Here is a 16,133-nt window from a genome sequence, read left to right on the forward strand (position 1 = left end):
TCTATGACCAGGCACCAAAAATAAGGCAAGACAGAGAAGGGTGGGGAGACTGCATATTTTTGGATTGTCAGAAAGCCTTTGATACAGTGCCACACAAGAGGCTAGTGAAAAAGCTGGAGATGCAGGCTGGAGTGAATGGGAAGGTACTCCATTGGATAAAGGAGTACCTTAGCAACAGGAGACAATGAGTGAGTGTGAGGGGTGAGGTCTCAGATTGGCGAGATGTTACGAGTGGAGTCCCGCCAGGGTCAGTACCTGGACCTATACTGTTTTTGATATATGTAAATGATCTCCCAGAGGGTATAGAATCGTTTCTCTCAATGTTTACCGATGATGCAAAAATTATGAGGAGGAATGAAACTGAGGACCATAGTAGGAGGCTACAAGATGACCTAGACAGACTGAGTGAATGGTCCAACAAATGGATGTTGAAGTTCAACCCGAGTAAATGCAAAGTAATGAAACTAGGCAGTGGAAACAGGAGGCCAGACACAGGATACAGAATAGGAGATGAAGTACTTAATGAAACGAACAGAGAGAAAGATCTAGGAGTTGGTATCACACCAAACCTGTATCCTGAAGCCCACATAAAGAGAATAACGTCTGCGGCATATGCGAGGCTAGCTAATATCAGAACAGCGTTCAGGAACCTGTGTAAGGAATCATTCAGAATCTTGTACACCACATATGTAAGACCAATCCTGGAGTATGCGGCCCCAGCATAGAGCCTGTACCTTGTCAAGCACAAGACGAAGCTGGAAAAAGTCCAAAGGTATGCCACTAGACTAGTCCCAGAACTAAGAGGCATGAGTTACGAGGAAAGGCTGTGGGAAATGCACCTTACGACACTGGAAGACAGAAGAGTAAGGGAAGACATGATCACAACCTACGAAATCCTCAGAGGAATCGACCGGGTAAACAAGGATAAACTATTCAACACTGGTGGGACTGAGTACCCACATGAGCCACAGAGACGTTAGAAGGAACTTTTTCAGTGTCAGTTAACGGATGGAATGAATTAGGCAGTGATGTGGTGGAGGCTGACTCCATACACAGTTTCAAATGTAGATATGATAGAGCCCAGTAGGTTCAGGAACCTGTACACCAGTTGATTGACACTTGAGAGGCGGGACCAAAGAGCCAAAGCTGAATCCCCACAAGCACAAATAGGTGAGTACAAATAGGTGAGTACACACACACACACACACACACACACACACACATACAGAGGAAGCAGCCCGTAGCAGCTGTCTAACTCCCAGGTACCTGTTTGCTGCAAAGTAACAAGTGCATCAGAGTGAAGGAAACTCTGCCCATTTATTTTTCCGGCGGTGCCAGGTATCGAACCCCAGTCCCTATGTCTACGAGTGTAGAGCGCTGTCCACTCAGCCACCAGCCCCCTTCCCAGCTGTTCGAATTCACAGCTGTGCGAGTGAACTGGTGTGTAATATTATGCCAATGAAATAGATGCAAGAGCCTCCGCCCGTAATGCTCAAGGTTATGTGATACAAAAGAAAAATAATTCCACCTGAATTTTTTTGGGCTGGGAATCGAACCAGGACCAATGGAATGTTCACCTATTTGTGCCTTCCGGATCGAACTCCTGTTTTTGTGTATGCGTGTGCTGTGGGGGGGGGGGGGGGGGAGGGGGGGTTACATGAGAAGGTTGGCGTTTTAATAAGTAGAACTGGGAGGACTTTTGTGTGCATACTCATCTGCATTTTTTGCGAGGAATTGAACCTTTGATCTGCAGTGTAACTAAGGTGTACAAAATCGTATAAAGCATTAGAACATAAGAATTAGGAAACATTGCAGCAGACCTATTGGCCTCTCTCGTCGTTGTACCTAACACATATCTTTGAAATTAGTTACCCAAATATGCATGAGTAGCGTTAATTCAACGTTGAAGTTACGTTACTCAAGCATATTTTGGCCACTGGGATCAACTGTTTACTTCAGTAGTGTTACCTGTCTATTCCACTCGTCTAGAACCCAATAACCCACATGGGCCTCGTGGTACAGTTGGCTTCCCTTTCGACTCATTATCGGGAATCCCGGGATCGTTTCCCTAGAGACAAATTGTTTGGCACGTTTTTTTTCACGTAATTCGTATGGTTACCAAGCAGTAAATAGGTACCCGGGAGTTAGGCAACTGTTGTGGGGTGACATCCTGGGGAGAGTCAGTAGGTCGATCTTGTGGGGGACCTTGATATAAGCCTAAGGTGCACTTACCAATTTGTGCTTGAGGGGGATGAGATCTGGCACTTTCCTCCCGCCTCTCAACTATCAATCAACTAATGTAGAGGTTCCTGAGCCTACCGGGCTCTATCATATCTACACTAGAAGCTGTGTATGGAGTCAGTCTGCACCACACCACTTTATAATGCATTCCATTTGTCTACTACTCTGACACTGACACTGAAAAAGTTCCTTCTAATGTCACTGTGGCTCATTTAGGCACTCAATTTCCATCTGTGTCCCCTAGTTCGTGTGCCCCTTGTGTTAAATAATCTGTCTTTATCTACCCTATCAATTCCCCCTGAGAAGATAGTATGTGGTGATCATGTCCCCTCTAACTCTTTTGTCTTCCAGTGACGTGAGGTTTAGTTCTCTAGTCTCTCCTCGTAGCTCATACCCCTCAGTTCGGCTTCTAGTCTGAGTCTGGTAGCAAACCTTTGAACCTTTTCCAGTTTAGTCTTATGCTTGACTAGATATAATGGCTTGGCGCTTCTGGTAATTCCTTCCTTCCTACCTTGACTAGATATGGACTCTATACTGGAGCCGCATACTCAAGGATTGGTATGACATATGTTGTATACAGTGTTCTGGGAGATTCCTTACACGAGTTTCTAAAGGCCGTTCTTGTGTTAGCCAACCTGGCATAAGCATTACAGAGAGCACAAAAGGTCTTTATCAGACCTTATCTTAGATTATTACATAAACAATTTCATTTATCCTTCACACCTTATAGTTAAGGTGTGTAAGTGTATATATGCAGCAGTTAAGCACATTAAAAGGCGAGGGGGTTAACTGCCGCATTAAAATGATCAGTGTTATTGATTATTCTGTTCATCAATAACAAAGGTTATTTCATAAATACTTATTGGCTTCGCCTTAGTATATGCAGGACTGTGTATCTGCGCGCGTGTGTTATTTGGGTGTATTTACTATTGTGTCGGCAGAATCACGCTATTAACTCTTTCTAACAAATCTATTTTTTCCTATATTGTCTACTACAATATATAGGAATGTCTATAGTCTACTACATATATACTTTTTTGTAACACACGCTCAAAGATATCCAGGATGCAGCAGGTGTCTAACTTCCAGGTACTTATTTACTGCTAGGTGAACAGGTTAGCAGGGTAAAAGAAAATTTACCCACTTCTTTCCCTTCGGCCTGGAATCGAACCTGGACCCCTTAGGACTACGGCCCACGAGCGCTGTCCACTCAGCCACGATTCAGCACTTTGTGTCTGTGTTATATTAAACCCTGGTTAAGTTTTTTCTCTGTTATTATTTTAGTTCTAATTTAGCCAACAAAGCTAAATTGTGGACGGTGATTTTCGAATAAATCTCGCTTTTCAACAAGAATTTAACAATTCTCACTATGTTATCTTAATCGAAGGTTCGGACAAACGATGGCAAACGGATGATTTTCGAAGATCAAACGTTTTTATAAAATATTTAAACTAATGCCTAGTTTATTATTATATTTTATATATAGAAATATTTGCATATATCCTAATTATTTTGAACAGTTAAATAATTTTGATTAGGAAATACACCATTGAGTTATTTTGTGTTAGGCTTCATATTTCGGAGCCCGGAGCCAGGTCCCAGAGTGCATTCCAGGACCCAAACGGCCCTCCCTCGGATTCCAGGAGCACTTCTCTTGTGGTGGTGATGATGGTGGTGGTGGTGATGGTGGTGATGGTGGTGGTGGTGGTGGTGATGGTGGTGGTGGTGATGGTGGTGGTGGTGGTGGTGGTGGTGGTGGTGGTGGTGGTGGTGATGGTGGTGATGGTTGTTGGATATTTCCAACATCGAATACAGCATTGTTGTATTCTCATTACTTATTACTAACCATATTAATATTGTAGTAAGTAAAAGTAACAACTCGTAGAATTCTCATGTACTAATAATTCATCTGTGCATTAGGCTAGAATTCTCACGTCACCTGACGCCAGTATTGCGTCAGATTTCTTTACAGTAAAACACATTATATACAATTTGTGTGAGAATTAAATACGATTCTCCATAATTAAAGCATTCTGTATGGCAACTGATTGCAGACGAATGGTTCTCTAACTAAAAGCCGAATAGAGCTTTAGAATCAAAACGTCTACCTCGCGATAGAGGTAACGTCATCAATGAATGCTATGGGGAGACATTAATTCCTCTCCCTCATATCTTTACTATTCTTAAATAGTTAAATAATAATATTTCGTTCCTCTAAATAATAAATCCGTCCAGTCTTTAGAGTTTCAAGCGCGAATGCGAGAAATATTAATGTTCATGCCAATAATTTGTGTAATGAACGTCGACACGGCGTGGGTAGAGGGACGCCACCCTCAGTACACATGGGGAACCGAAGAGAGGCAGACCTGCGCTTAACGTATTCACAAAAGACGCCATTGTCCAGCAAATAGGACACGTGTGTCCATCCACAGATGAAAGCCGCCACTGTGAGGCGTGAACGACCTTGCAGATAGTATCTTCAACTAGTGCTGGTGTTAAATAAGGGACCCCTAGACTTGGTTCCTGACGACACGTGATCAGCCAGCTTGAAACGCATCAATCCATAGGTTCACTGGAGCCTGGGATGCGTAATTACGGCAATCTTAATACTTACACAGTGCCCACAGCTAAGTACCTTTTATTTGATGCATCATTTATAAGTTTATTAATAGCGGGGTGATTGCACGTCACGTGGCAAGACAACACCTAATAACAGCTTGAGAGACGGATTCCTCATGCTGCCTTCTCCATGTTAATCGTGCCATTCGTCAATGTGCCAGACTTGGAGATTAAGAGGACTTCCAGAGTTATCTAAAGGAACCTACTACAAGCTAAGGCTTATTTCTTTTTCCTATATTTTAGCAATTTGATACATTCAGAATGTTCAACATAATGTGTGATTTACTGTAACTCATTACTATGCTCATATTCATGTTTTTCTTTGTATGATTAATATTATATTCAACATTATTTATAGGATTAGATTATTATTAATTGAATTAGTGAACGAACCACACTGATTCCTGGACGTACTGACCTCCAGTAATAACCCCCAATGTAGGTGTTTGAGGTTTGGTTTTTTAATAATACAGCCCATTAATTATTCTTATGATCATACTTTCTAGTCATATCCATAGTCACTGGTTTTCTCTAAAATTTTATCTAATGATCTGAAATTCTCAGTTTCCCTCTTTACTTTAAAAGCGGGTGGTCCTTCGTAATTTAATTTACTACTTTAATTATTAATTAATCAGAATCAAACCCAAATATCCCACATTATGGTCCTTCGAACCGGATAGGCATTAAATTTATAATTAAAATATTAACCATTAATAGCTAATCCTTGTGTGATAGAAGCTAGACTAACTATTTAATTAATTGTGTCAACTAACATTGTAACACATCAGTTAGCCTAGATCACACTAACATATTGCTACTTTTACCTCATGTATAAAGTGGCTTTAGTGGGTCATAGCCAATTACCCACAACACTTAGACCTATACCTCACACCGAGGTGAGAATCTTTAGGTCACCAGGAGCAACAGCTCACAACTTTTACAATAACACCACCCTAACACCTGCGTTAGAGTGGCCTCACCACCTAACCTAGGTGGTAATGACATCCACCCCGCTCGTCATCCAGCCGAGGTGATCAAACACCTCAAAAACATAATTTCTTCTTTCAAACTCATCAGTGAATCAGTAGTATTCACATTAGTGGAGCCTCGCCAACCAAGCCAAGATAATCGTTGGGGAGTAACTCCGGAATATTACCTGAGAGCTGCTAAGTATATAAATTTCAGGCTGAAAAAGCGAGTGAGATTGGATGCCACATATATACAATTTACAGCCAGACCTTACAGACAGAACCTGACTAGAGATGGTGTACATTTGTCAGGGGAATCTAGGTTGCATGTGGTTGACAAGTTAATTAACACCATCAACCATCACAAAAGGCTGTGGCTAGCAAGCCAAACTTAACTGTACATAATTATTCACCTGTGTGTGCAAGAGCACTCTTATAAAACAAAAACCCAAAAATACAGCACAACTATATTTACCTTATTGCACCACAATAATCTTTACCCATGTTATTAGGTAGAATTTAGGCTGAGATTGTGCTGAATTTGGTACAAGCCCAGACTAAATAATTTTATAGTTCTTAGTTAGGAATTATTACGACTAGATCTAAAACTAGTCAGTGTTGTGTATATATTACATTATTTGTGCTGACCCTCTATAGGGTGGGATAAATTTTGAGATAACTCTGATTGGAGTACCTCCATAATATTTCTCTTGTATGCATTATTTTGTGTATCTATTTTGTGTAGTGCTGGATTATCTCCGTTAACTCTGATGGTGATAAGGATGAGCTAACCGGACGAGAACTAGTGGTGGAGTTCAGACAGTACACAAAATATCTAGCTATTTGTTGTTAGGTAGGTAGGTACATTCAACCTCAAGGGAGGTAAACCATAAAGTAGTCACCTTAATTTAGACTACAATTAATGTTACCTGTTCACTAATGAACAAGTATCCAAGCTTCATTAGTAATACATACCCTAACACTGTGAAGTTTGAACCTAAGCCCAACATGGCTACTCCTGAACAATTGAGGAGAACCTACATTGGCCTTAAAGGTCACTTGACCAGATTAATCAATAAGGCTGATGACTTAACTAAAGATAATCCCATTGACTCTTATCATTTAGAGTCAACAGTTAGATTAGCTGATCTGAAATTTGATCAAGTCAGAAATGCAGGTCAATCTTATCTTGCTCTGCTAAATACTGTAGAAATTGATCCTGATGAAGTAAGTCAAATAGTAACCGACATCTCCCAATATGAAGAGGAGACTCATGATAAAATTTTCAGGCTATCTAAATTAGCCAAACAGTCTGGATCCAATGCCAGCAACACTGGGTCTCACTTCAATAATCACTTACCAGAGGTTCGTTTACCTACTCTAGACTTGCCCACCTTTTCAGGATTAGATACAGAAAATTGGGATAATTTTTGGACTTCTTTTGAAGTTCACATCCATAAGAAACAGTCTCTAGACAAAGTTTCTAAATTTTCATACCTACTCAGTCTTCTCAAAGGAGAGGCTAAAAAGGTCATACATAACCTTAATCTTAATGAGAGTAATTATGAGGAAGCTATAAAACTCCTGAAGTTAAACTATTGCAACAAAGAGTTAAGTATAGCCACCCTTTATTATCAATTACTAGATCTGAATGCACCAAACAGTAGACCAGAGTCACTTCAAAGCTTCAGACTAGAAGTAGAGTCTCTAGTAAAGGCCTTAGGTACTAAGGTTAATATACCTAGTTCTGAATGGTCTATCAAGCTATTGTTACAGAGGAAATTACCTCGAAACGTCTTGACAGAGCTCTGCTCACATTATAATACTGAGTTTCTTACTCTCGATCAGATTTTCGAGGGGTTGATGATCACAGTTAATAGGTTAAAGACTCATGACAAAATTAAACCTGAGTCCAAACCAATTAATACTGATATTTCAGTCAAACCTAAACAGACTCCAAGTAAGTCTAATAAATATAAATCCAAATCTACTCCATCCACCAAGAAGGGAAGTGGAAATGTAGGTACCTACTCAGTATCTCCTTCAGAGATAACTCATGACTTGTCTACTAAAGAGACTAAGTCTATTAATCAAAGAAAGTGTCTGTTCTGCAATCAGGAACACACCACTTATCAATGCTCTGCTTATCCTACGTATAATGCTAGAGTTAAAAGGTTACAGGAATTGCACAAATGCACTAAATGTATGGGTTCTCATGATCCCAAGAAATGTGCAGTACCACTACGTACTTGCACCCGTTGTAACCAGGGTGTACACCATTACGCCTTATGTAGGAAATCTCCTACACCTACTATGACCACTGGAGAGAATTTTACTAATTCTACTTCAGTGCAATATTGTAAAGTACATCACGAAGTGAATGTACTCGCTACTGAGTCAGGCAACAGTACTACCTTGCCTACTACTCAGCTTAAATTAATAAACCGAAGATCTAGAATTAACAGTAGAGGTCTCTTTGACCAAGGTTCCCAAAAAACCTTCATCACACAACAGTTGGTAGATGATTTAAATTTAAAACCTACCAAAAGTGTGAAGTTAAACATTTCTGGTTTCCTATCAAATAGTGGACCACGTGACTACAAGGTAGTTAAATTACTAGTTAGACTAGGATCCTCTGCTAGTCCAATCCATGCGGTGGTAGTGGATAAGATTCCTACGGACCTGCAGGTCACAGGATTAGCTCGCACAGCGAGACACCTTAAGCGAAACCGCATGAGGCTAGCGGATCATAAAATAAATTCCGATTGTCTCACAGATATTGGAATATTAATAGGCGCGGATCATTACTACACGTTTATCACTGGATGCACTAGGCAACATGGTATGAATTTGTTGTCGTCCGCAGGTGGCAAATTGCTCACAGGACCCGTGCTTTTCAGACAAGGTCCAGCGCCCACAAACCAACAAACCGATAATGTAATTGTGGCGTGACTAGGCTTAGAGCAGTCACCCCTACGCTTCAGGGAAATTGCCGAGGACATTGAGTCTAACCCACCAATACATCGTTTGTGGGATCTAGATACGTTAGGCATCATCCCTGAGCTACCAAGTCCTGATGATACATGGACTTACCAGCAATATCTGGATACGGTTGTCTACTCAAATAAACAATACTGGGTAAGACTTCCATGGAAGTTAGATCATCCCCAACTTCCAGTGAATTATTTTATGGCAGCCTCACAATTGCGGTCTCAATTAACACGACTGCAGAAGCAGCCAGAAAAATTAACCATGTATCACCAACTTATCCAACAACAACTTAACAACAAGTTCATTGAAGTTGTTGAACACGATGACCGAAAAACAGGTCATTATTTACCACACCATGCTGTGGTGAAAGACTCACTGACAACACCTATTCGTATTGTCTTTTATTGCAGTGCTAAAGTAAAGCCTAATAGTGTGTCTCTAAATGAATGTCTCCAAACGGGACCTAGCCTAACACAAAGGCTACATGACGTATTGTTGCGATTTCGCACAGGCATTTTTGCCTACACTGCTGACATCAGCAAAGCCTTTCTCCGAGTAGGATTGCAGGAGGAAGATCGTGACTACACAAAATTCCTCTGGTACAAGGATCCACTGGATCCTAACAGTGAAATAATCACCTATCGGTTCGCCTCTGTATTATTTGGTGCTACATCCTCACCGTTTCTTTTGCAAGCAACATTGGACACGCATTTGAGGAAATCAGACAGCCCTTATAAGGCAACCATTAGCGACAACTTATATGTCGACAATTTCCAGGGGACAACTAATGATCAAGCTGATCTGGTAGAAATCTACCATGAGGCTAACCGTGAACTGTTAGGAGCTAATATGCCTCTACAGTCATGGGCCTCAAATAATAAACTACTTAACCAGTTAATTGAGAAGGAATTTCCCGATTATCAGGTACCCAGTAGCTTAAAGGTTCTAGGCGTGGAATGGAACACCAACACTGACGAAATGAATGTCAAGTCAGTGCAAACTGATAACTCAACCCTTACCATGAGAACACTGCTCTCATTTGTCAGTCAACCATTTGACCCTTTAGGCCTACTTAGTCCTATATTAATAAGGGGCAAACTCCTAATGCAGGAGTGCTGGCAACAACATATGGGATGGGATGATCCGTTACCAAGTGAGTTACAAGCCAAATGGCAAATACTCTCAACGGATTTTAATCAGTTAGGTGTTTTGAAATTTTCACGTAATGCCTCGGGACCAAACTTACCCACCAATTTGCACGTTTTTTGCGATGCCTCAGGCAAAGCATATGGCGCAGTAGCCTATTTAGTTAACAGTGCTCAAATAATTTTACTCACATCAAAAGCAAGAGTTGCTCCCATCAAAAAGAGATCCTTACCTCAGATGGAGTTGACAGCATTGCTAGTGGGAGTAAGGTTAGCCCATTGCCTGGCAAAGACACTCAGTAATATTCACTTTGGTGAGATTGTAGTGTGGTCAGACAACGAGGCAGTCTTACAATGGGTAAGAAACAATAACAACAAAACTCCTTACGTCAGTAATCGCGTCAGAGAGATTTATGATTTATCCGCAGGTTATAAGTTTAGACATGTCCCTACTAAGGACAATCCTGCAGATTATTTGTCAAGAGGATTGACATTAAAACAACTTGTCAAATCTTCGCTGTGGTTCAATGGACCTTCATGGCTTGTTGGTGGTCAGTGGCCCAAACAAAAGCCACAAGTCATCGTGACCAATATCACCACTCCCATGAAGGACCCAGAGCCTCAGCGAACATTAGCCATTAATCATCATCATTATTCTAATTTAAGCAAATTGTTACGAGTGACTGCACACGTGTTTGATTTCCTCTCTAAAATAGGAATACGACACAAATTCCCCAATCCTGTTCATTATTGGATTAAGCGGGCGCAGCAAGAGACTTACGGAAGCGAATTTGAGAACCTTCCGGATAAACTCACTAAATCTCTGGGCATCTGGTACGATGTCAACACTCATAACATACTACGATGTGGAGGACGTTTGCTACATGCAAAGATTGACTTGAACACTAAGAACCCAATCCTTTTACCTCGCCACCACATCATAACTAAACTTTTTGTCTTACATCACCATCAAAATGGTACCCTACATGGTGGAGTTTTAGATACTCTCACCGATCTTAGACAAAGGTACTGGCTTCCTCAAGGTCGTCAGACTGTTAAAACCATTATTAAATCTTGTGTAATCTGTAAGAGATACGACGCTAGAGTCTGTCCTTACCCAGGACCTCCTCCACTCCCAGAAGAGCGAGTAGTTCATCTTCGTCCATTCGAAACAACTGGAGTAGATTATACAGGAGCCTTACTCCTCACTGGTAACCCAGATAATATACCAGTAAAGGCGTACATTTGTCTCTTTACATGTGCTACAACCAGAGGTGTGCACTTAGAGGTCACCCCAGACATGAGTGCTGAAGCTTTCATTCAAGCTTTCCGCAGATTTGCTGCCCGTCGATCATGTCCTAGATTAATGATATCAGACAACGGATCTAATTTTGTAGCGGGAGAAAGTTGTCTACGAGAAGTCTGGAACCACCCTGAAGTGCAATCAGTCTTACAAAAAAGACAATGTCACTGGAAATTCATAGCACCAAGAGCCCCTTGGCAAGGTGGGTTCTATGAGCGAATGGTAGGCACAGTCAAAAGATTTCTAAGGAAAATGTTGCACCGACAAAAGGTCAGTTACTCAGAACTCCAAACTATTGTTGTGGAAATCGAGGCGCGAGTCAATAACCGCCCGATCACCTACCTGTCTGATGATTACACCCAGAGAGAACCACTGAGCCCCTCTCACTTGATCCATGGAGGTCTACTGAGCCCTCTCATCCCCTTAACCGAAGAGGACCCTGTAGACCCATCCCATGTGACCAGAGGAGACTTGGTGGAAAGCTACCAACATCTTTCTAGAGTTATCAACAGGTGGAATGAGGTGTGGACTCGAGAATACCTCACAGCTCTACGAGAATACCACTACGGAGCTTCGAGTCCTTACAATAAGGTACAATTAAAACCTGGAGACCTTGTACTAATCGACAGTGATGGGCCAAGGTCCGAGTGGCCTATAGGAAAAATCGTCACCATCCACCCAGATGGACAAGGTGTCCTAAGAGTGGTTAAAGTCTTGTGCAAGGGCAACATTACTCTAAAAACTTTAGAGAAGCTGGTTCCCCTAGAATTGACTGAACAAGAATATCAGTCAGATCCAGTTTCCCCAGTAATTTCAGAGGACAATGAATTTGCTCCTCCAAGCAACCGTCCCACTAGAGCTGCAGCTCAACAATGTAGGCGGAATTTGCGAGCCTATTATAACTCTGAAGAAGAATAATTTCCTTCATTTCCCACTAAGAAAACTGTACTGATACTACGATGTGATATCATGTAACGAAACATTACACGTCACTATGTTGTTTGTAGCCTAACAACATGTTTCAGTTGACATGTGAATAACAAGACTCAAATTCTTGTAAGTCCTTGATAAATCCGGGACGTTCGTTATGTGTGTACTAACATACTAACCTACTAACATACTAATGTGTTAATCTTAATATCACTTCGGGATAGGTCAGTACAACACAGTACACTGCGACCCTGGGAATCCCCCCCCGGAGTTATGTTGGATATTTCCAACATCGAATACAGCATTGTTGTATTCTCATTACTTAATACTAACCATATTAATATTGTAGTAAGTAAAAGTAACAACTCGTAGAATTCTCATGAACTAATAATTCATCTGTGCATTAGGCTAGAATTCTCACGTCACCTGACGCCAGTATTGCGTCAGATTTCTTTACAGTAAAACAAATTATATACAATTTGTGTGAGAATTAAATACGATTCTCCATAATTAAAGCATTCTGTATGGCAACTGATTGCAGACGAATGGTTCTCTAACTAAAAGCCGAATAGAGCTTTAGAATCAAAACGTCTACCTCGCGATAGAGGTAACGTCATCAATGAATGCTATGGGGAGACATTAATTCCTCTCCCTCATATCTTTACTATTCTTAAATAGTTAAATAATAATATTTCGTTCCTCTAAATAATAAATCCGTCCAGTCTTTAGAGTTTCAAGCGCGAATGCGAGAAATATTAATGTTCATGCCAATAATTTGTGTAATGAACGTCGACACGGCGTTGGTAGAGGGACGCCACCCTCAGTACACATGGGGAACCGAAGAGAGGCAGACCTGCGCTTAACGTACTCACAAAAGACGCCATTGTCCAGCAAATAGGACACGTGTGTCCATCCACAGATGAAAGCCGCCACTGTGAGGCGTGAACGACCTTGCAGATAGTATCTTCAACTAGTGCTGGTGTTAAATAAGGGACCCCTAGACTTGGTTCCTGACGACACGTGATCAGCCAGCTTGAAACGCATCAATCCATAGGTTCACTGGAGCCTGGGATGCGTAATTACGGCAATCTTAATACTTACACAGTGCCCACAGCTAAGTACCTTTTATTTGATGCATCATTTATAAGTTTATTAATAGCGGGGTGATTGCACGTCACGCGGCAAGACAACACCTAATAACAGCTTGAGAGACGGATTCCTCATGCTGCCTTCTCCATGTTAATCGTGCCATTCGTCAATGTGCCAGACTTGGAGATTAAGAGGACTTCCAGAGTTATCTAAAGGAACCTACTACAAGCTAAGGCTTATTTCTTTTTCCTATATTTTAGCAATTTGATACATTCAGAATGTTCAATATAATGTGTGATTTAGTGTAACTCATTACTATGCTCATATTCATGTTTTTCTTTGTATGAATAATATTATATTCAACATTATTTATAGGATTAGATTATTATTAATTGAATTAGTGAACGAACCACACTGATTCCTGGACGTACTGACCTCCAGTAATAACCCCCCAATGTAGGTGTTTGAGGTTTGTTTCTTTAATAATACAGCCCATTAATTATTCTTATGATCATACTTTCTAGTCATATCCATAGTCACTGGTTTTCTCTAGAATTTTATCTAATGATCTGAAATTCTCAGTTTCCCTCTTTACTTTAAAAGCGGGTGGTCCTTCGTAATTTAATTTACTACTTTAATTATTAATTAATCAGAATCAAACCCAAATATCCCACAATGGTGGTGGTGGTGATGGTGGTGGTGATGGTGGTGGTGGTGGTGGTGGTGATGGTGGTGGTGGTGGTGGTGATGGTGGTGGTGGTGGTGGTGGTGATGGTGGTGGTGATGGTGGTGGTGGTGGTGATGGTGGTGATGGTGGTGATGGTGATGGAGGTGGTGATGGTGGTGGTGGTGATGGTGGTGGTGGTGGTGGTGTGGGATATTTGGGCTTGATTCTAATTAATTAATAATTAATGTAGTAAATTAAATTACGAAGGACCACCCGCTTTTAAAGTAAAGAGGGAAACTGAGAATTTCTGATCATTGGATAATTTCTAGAGGAAACCAGTGACTATGGATATAACTAGAAAGCATGATCATAATAATAATTAATGGGCTGTATTATTAAATGAAACAAACCTCAAACACCTACATTGGGGGGTTATTACTGGAGGTAAGTACGTCCAGGAATTAGTGTGGTTCGTTCACTAATTCAATTAATAATAATCTAATCCTATAAGGTAATGTTGAAACTAATATCATTCACATAAAGAGGAATATAAATATGAGCATAATAATGAGTTACAGTAAATCACACATTAATCTCAAAGCACTCTGCACAAATTAATTGCAAAGGAATGGAAAAAAGGGAAATAAATCTTAGCTTGACGAAGATGCCTTTAGTAAGCTCATAGAAGTCCTCTCATTCTCCAGACTCGGTACACTAACGAGTTGAACGGGCTAACATGGATGAAGGCAACATGAGGAATTCTTCTCTCGGGCTGCAAGATAAATAATTTCCAGTAGCAATTGATTTAACTACTCAATTTATATTCAAGAATATTAAGAATTTACAGATGACAAATTTAATCACCTGTTATTAGGTGTTATCACGCTGCTTAACGAACAATCACCCTGCTATTATCACACTTCTACCTGATGCATCAAATAAAAGAATACTTAGCTGTGGGCACTGTATAAGTATTAAGATTGCCGTATTTCGCATCCCAGGCTCCGGTGAACCTATCCTGGATACTGATGCGCTTCAGCTGGCTGATCACGTGTCGTCAGGAACCAAGTCTAAGGGCTCCTTATTTAACACCAGCACTAGTTGAAGATATTATCTGCAAGGTTGTTTACGCCTCACAGTGGCGGCTTTCATCTGTGGGTGGATAACACCTGCCCTATTTGCTGGGCAATGGCGTCTTCTTATGAGTACGGTAAGAGCAGGTTGGCTTCATTTCGGCTCTGCACGTGTCCGCGTACTGAGGAGGATGGCGTCCCTCAAACCCATGCCGAGTCGGCGTTCATAAAACAAATTATTGTCTCGAACATTAATATTTCTCGCATTTGCGTTTGAAACGTTAAAGACTGGACGGGTTTATTATTTAGAGGAACAAAATATTATTATTTACCAATTTAAGAATAGTGAATATATAAGGGAGAGGAATTAATGTCTCCCCATGGCATTCATTGATGACGTTAACTCTATCGCGAGGTAGACGCTATGATTCTAACGCTCTATTCGGCTTTTAGTTAGAGAACAATTCGTCTGCAATCAGTTGTCATACAGAATGCTTTAATTATGGAGAATCGTATTTAATTCTCACACAAATTGGATATAATGTGTTTACTGTAAGGAAATCTGACGCAATACTGGCGTCAGGTGACGTGAGAATTCTAGCCTACTGCACAGATGAATTATTAGTACATGAGAATTCTACGAGTTGTTAATTTTACTTACTACAATATTTAGTATGGTTAGTAATAAGTAATGAGAATACAACAATGTTGTATTCGGTGTTGGAAATATCCAACATAACTCCGGGGGGAGGATTCTAGGGTCGCAGTGTACTGTGTTGTACTGACCTATCCCGAAGTGATATTAAGATTAATACGTTAGTATGTTAGTACACACATAACGAACGTCCCGGATTTATTAAGGACTTACAAGAATTTGAGTCTTGCTATTTACATATCAACTGAAACATGTTGTTTGTAGCCTACACAATATTTATAGAATTTAACTCTCCCAATTTAAACTAACAGAATCTACGGTGATGCGATATCCTGGGTCATAGTGACGTGTAATGTTTTGTTACGTGATATCACATCGTAGCATCATCACAGTTTTCTAAGTGAGATGTGAAGGAAATTACTCTTGTTCAGAGTTGTAATAGGCTTGCAGTT

Source organism: Procambarus clarkii, chromosome 19 (assembly GCF_040958095.1).
Source record: "Procambarus clarkii isolate CNS0578487 chromosome 19, FALCON_Pclarkii_2.0, whole genome shotgun sequence".
Lineage (NCBI taxonomy): Eukaryota > Metazoa > Arthropoda > Malacostraca > Decapoda > Cambaridae > Procambarus > Procambarus clarkii.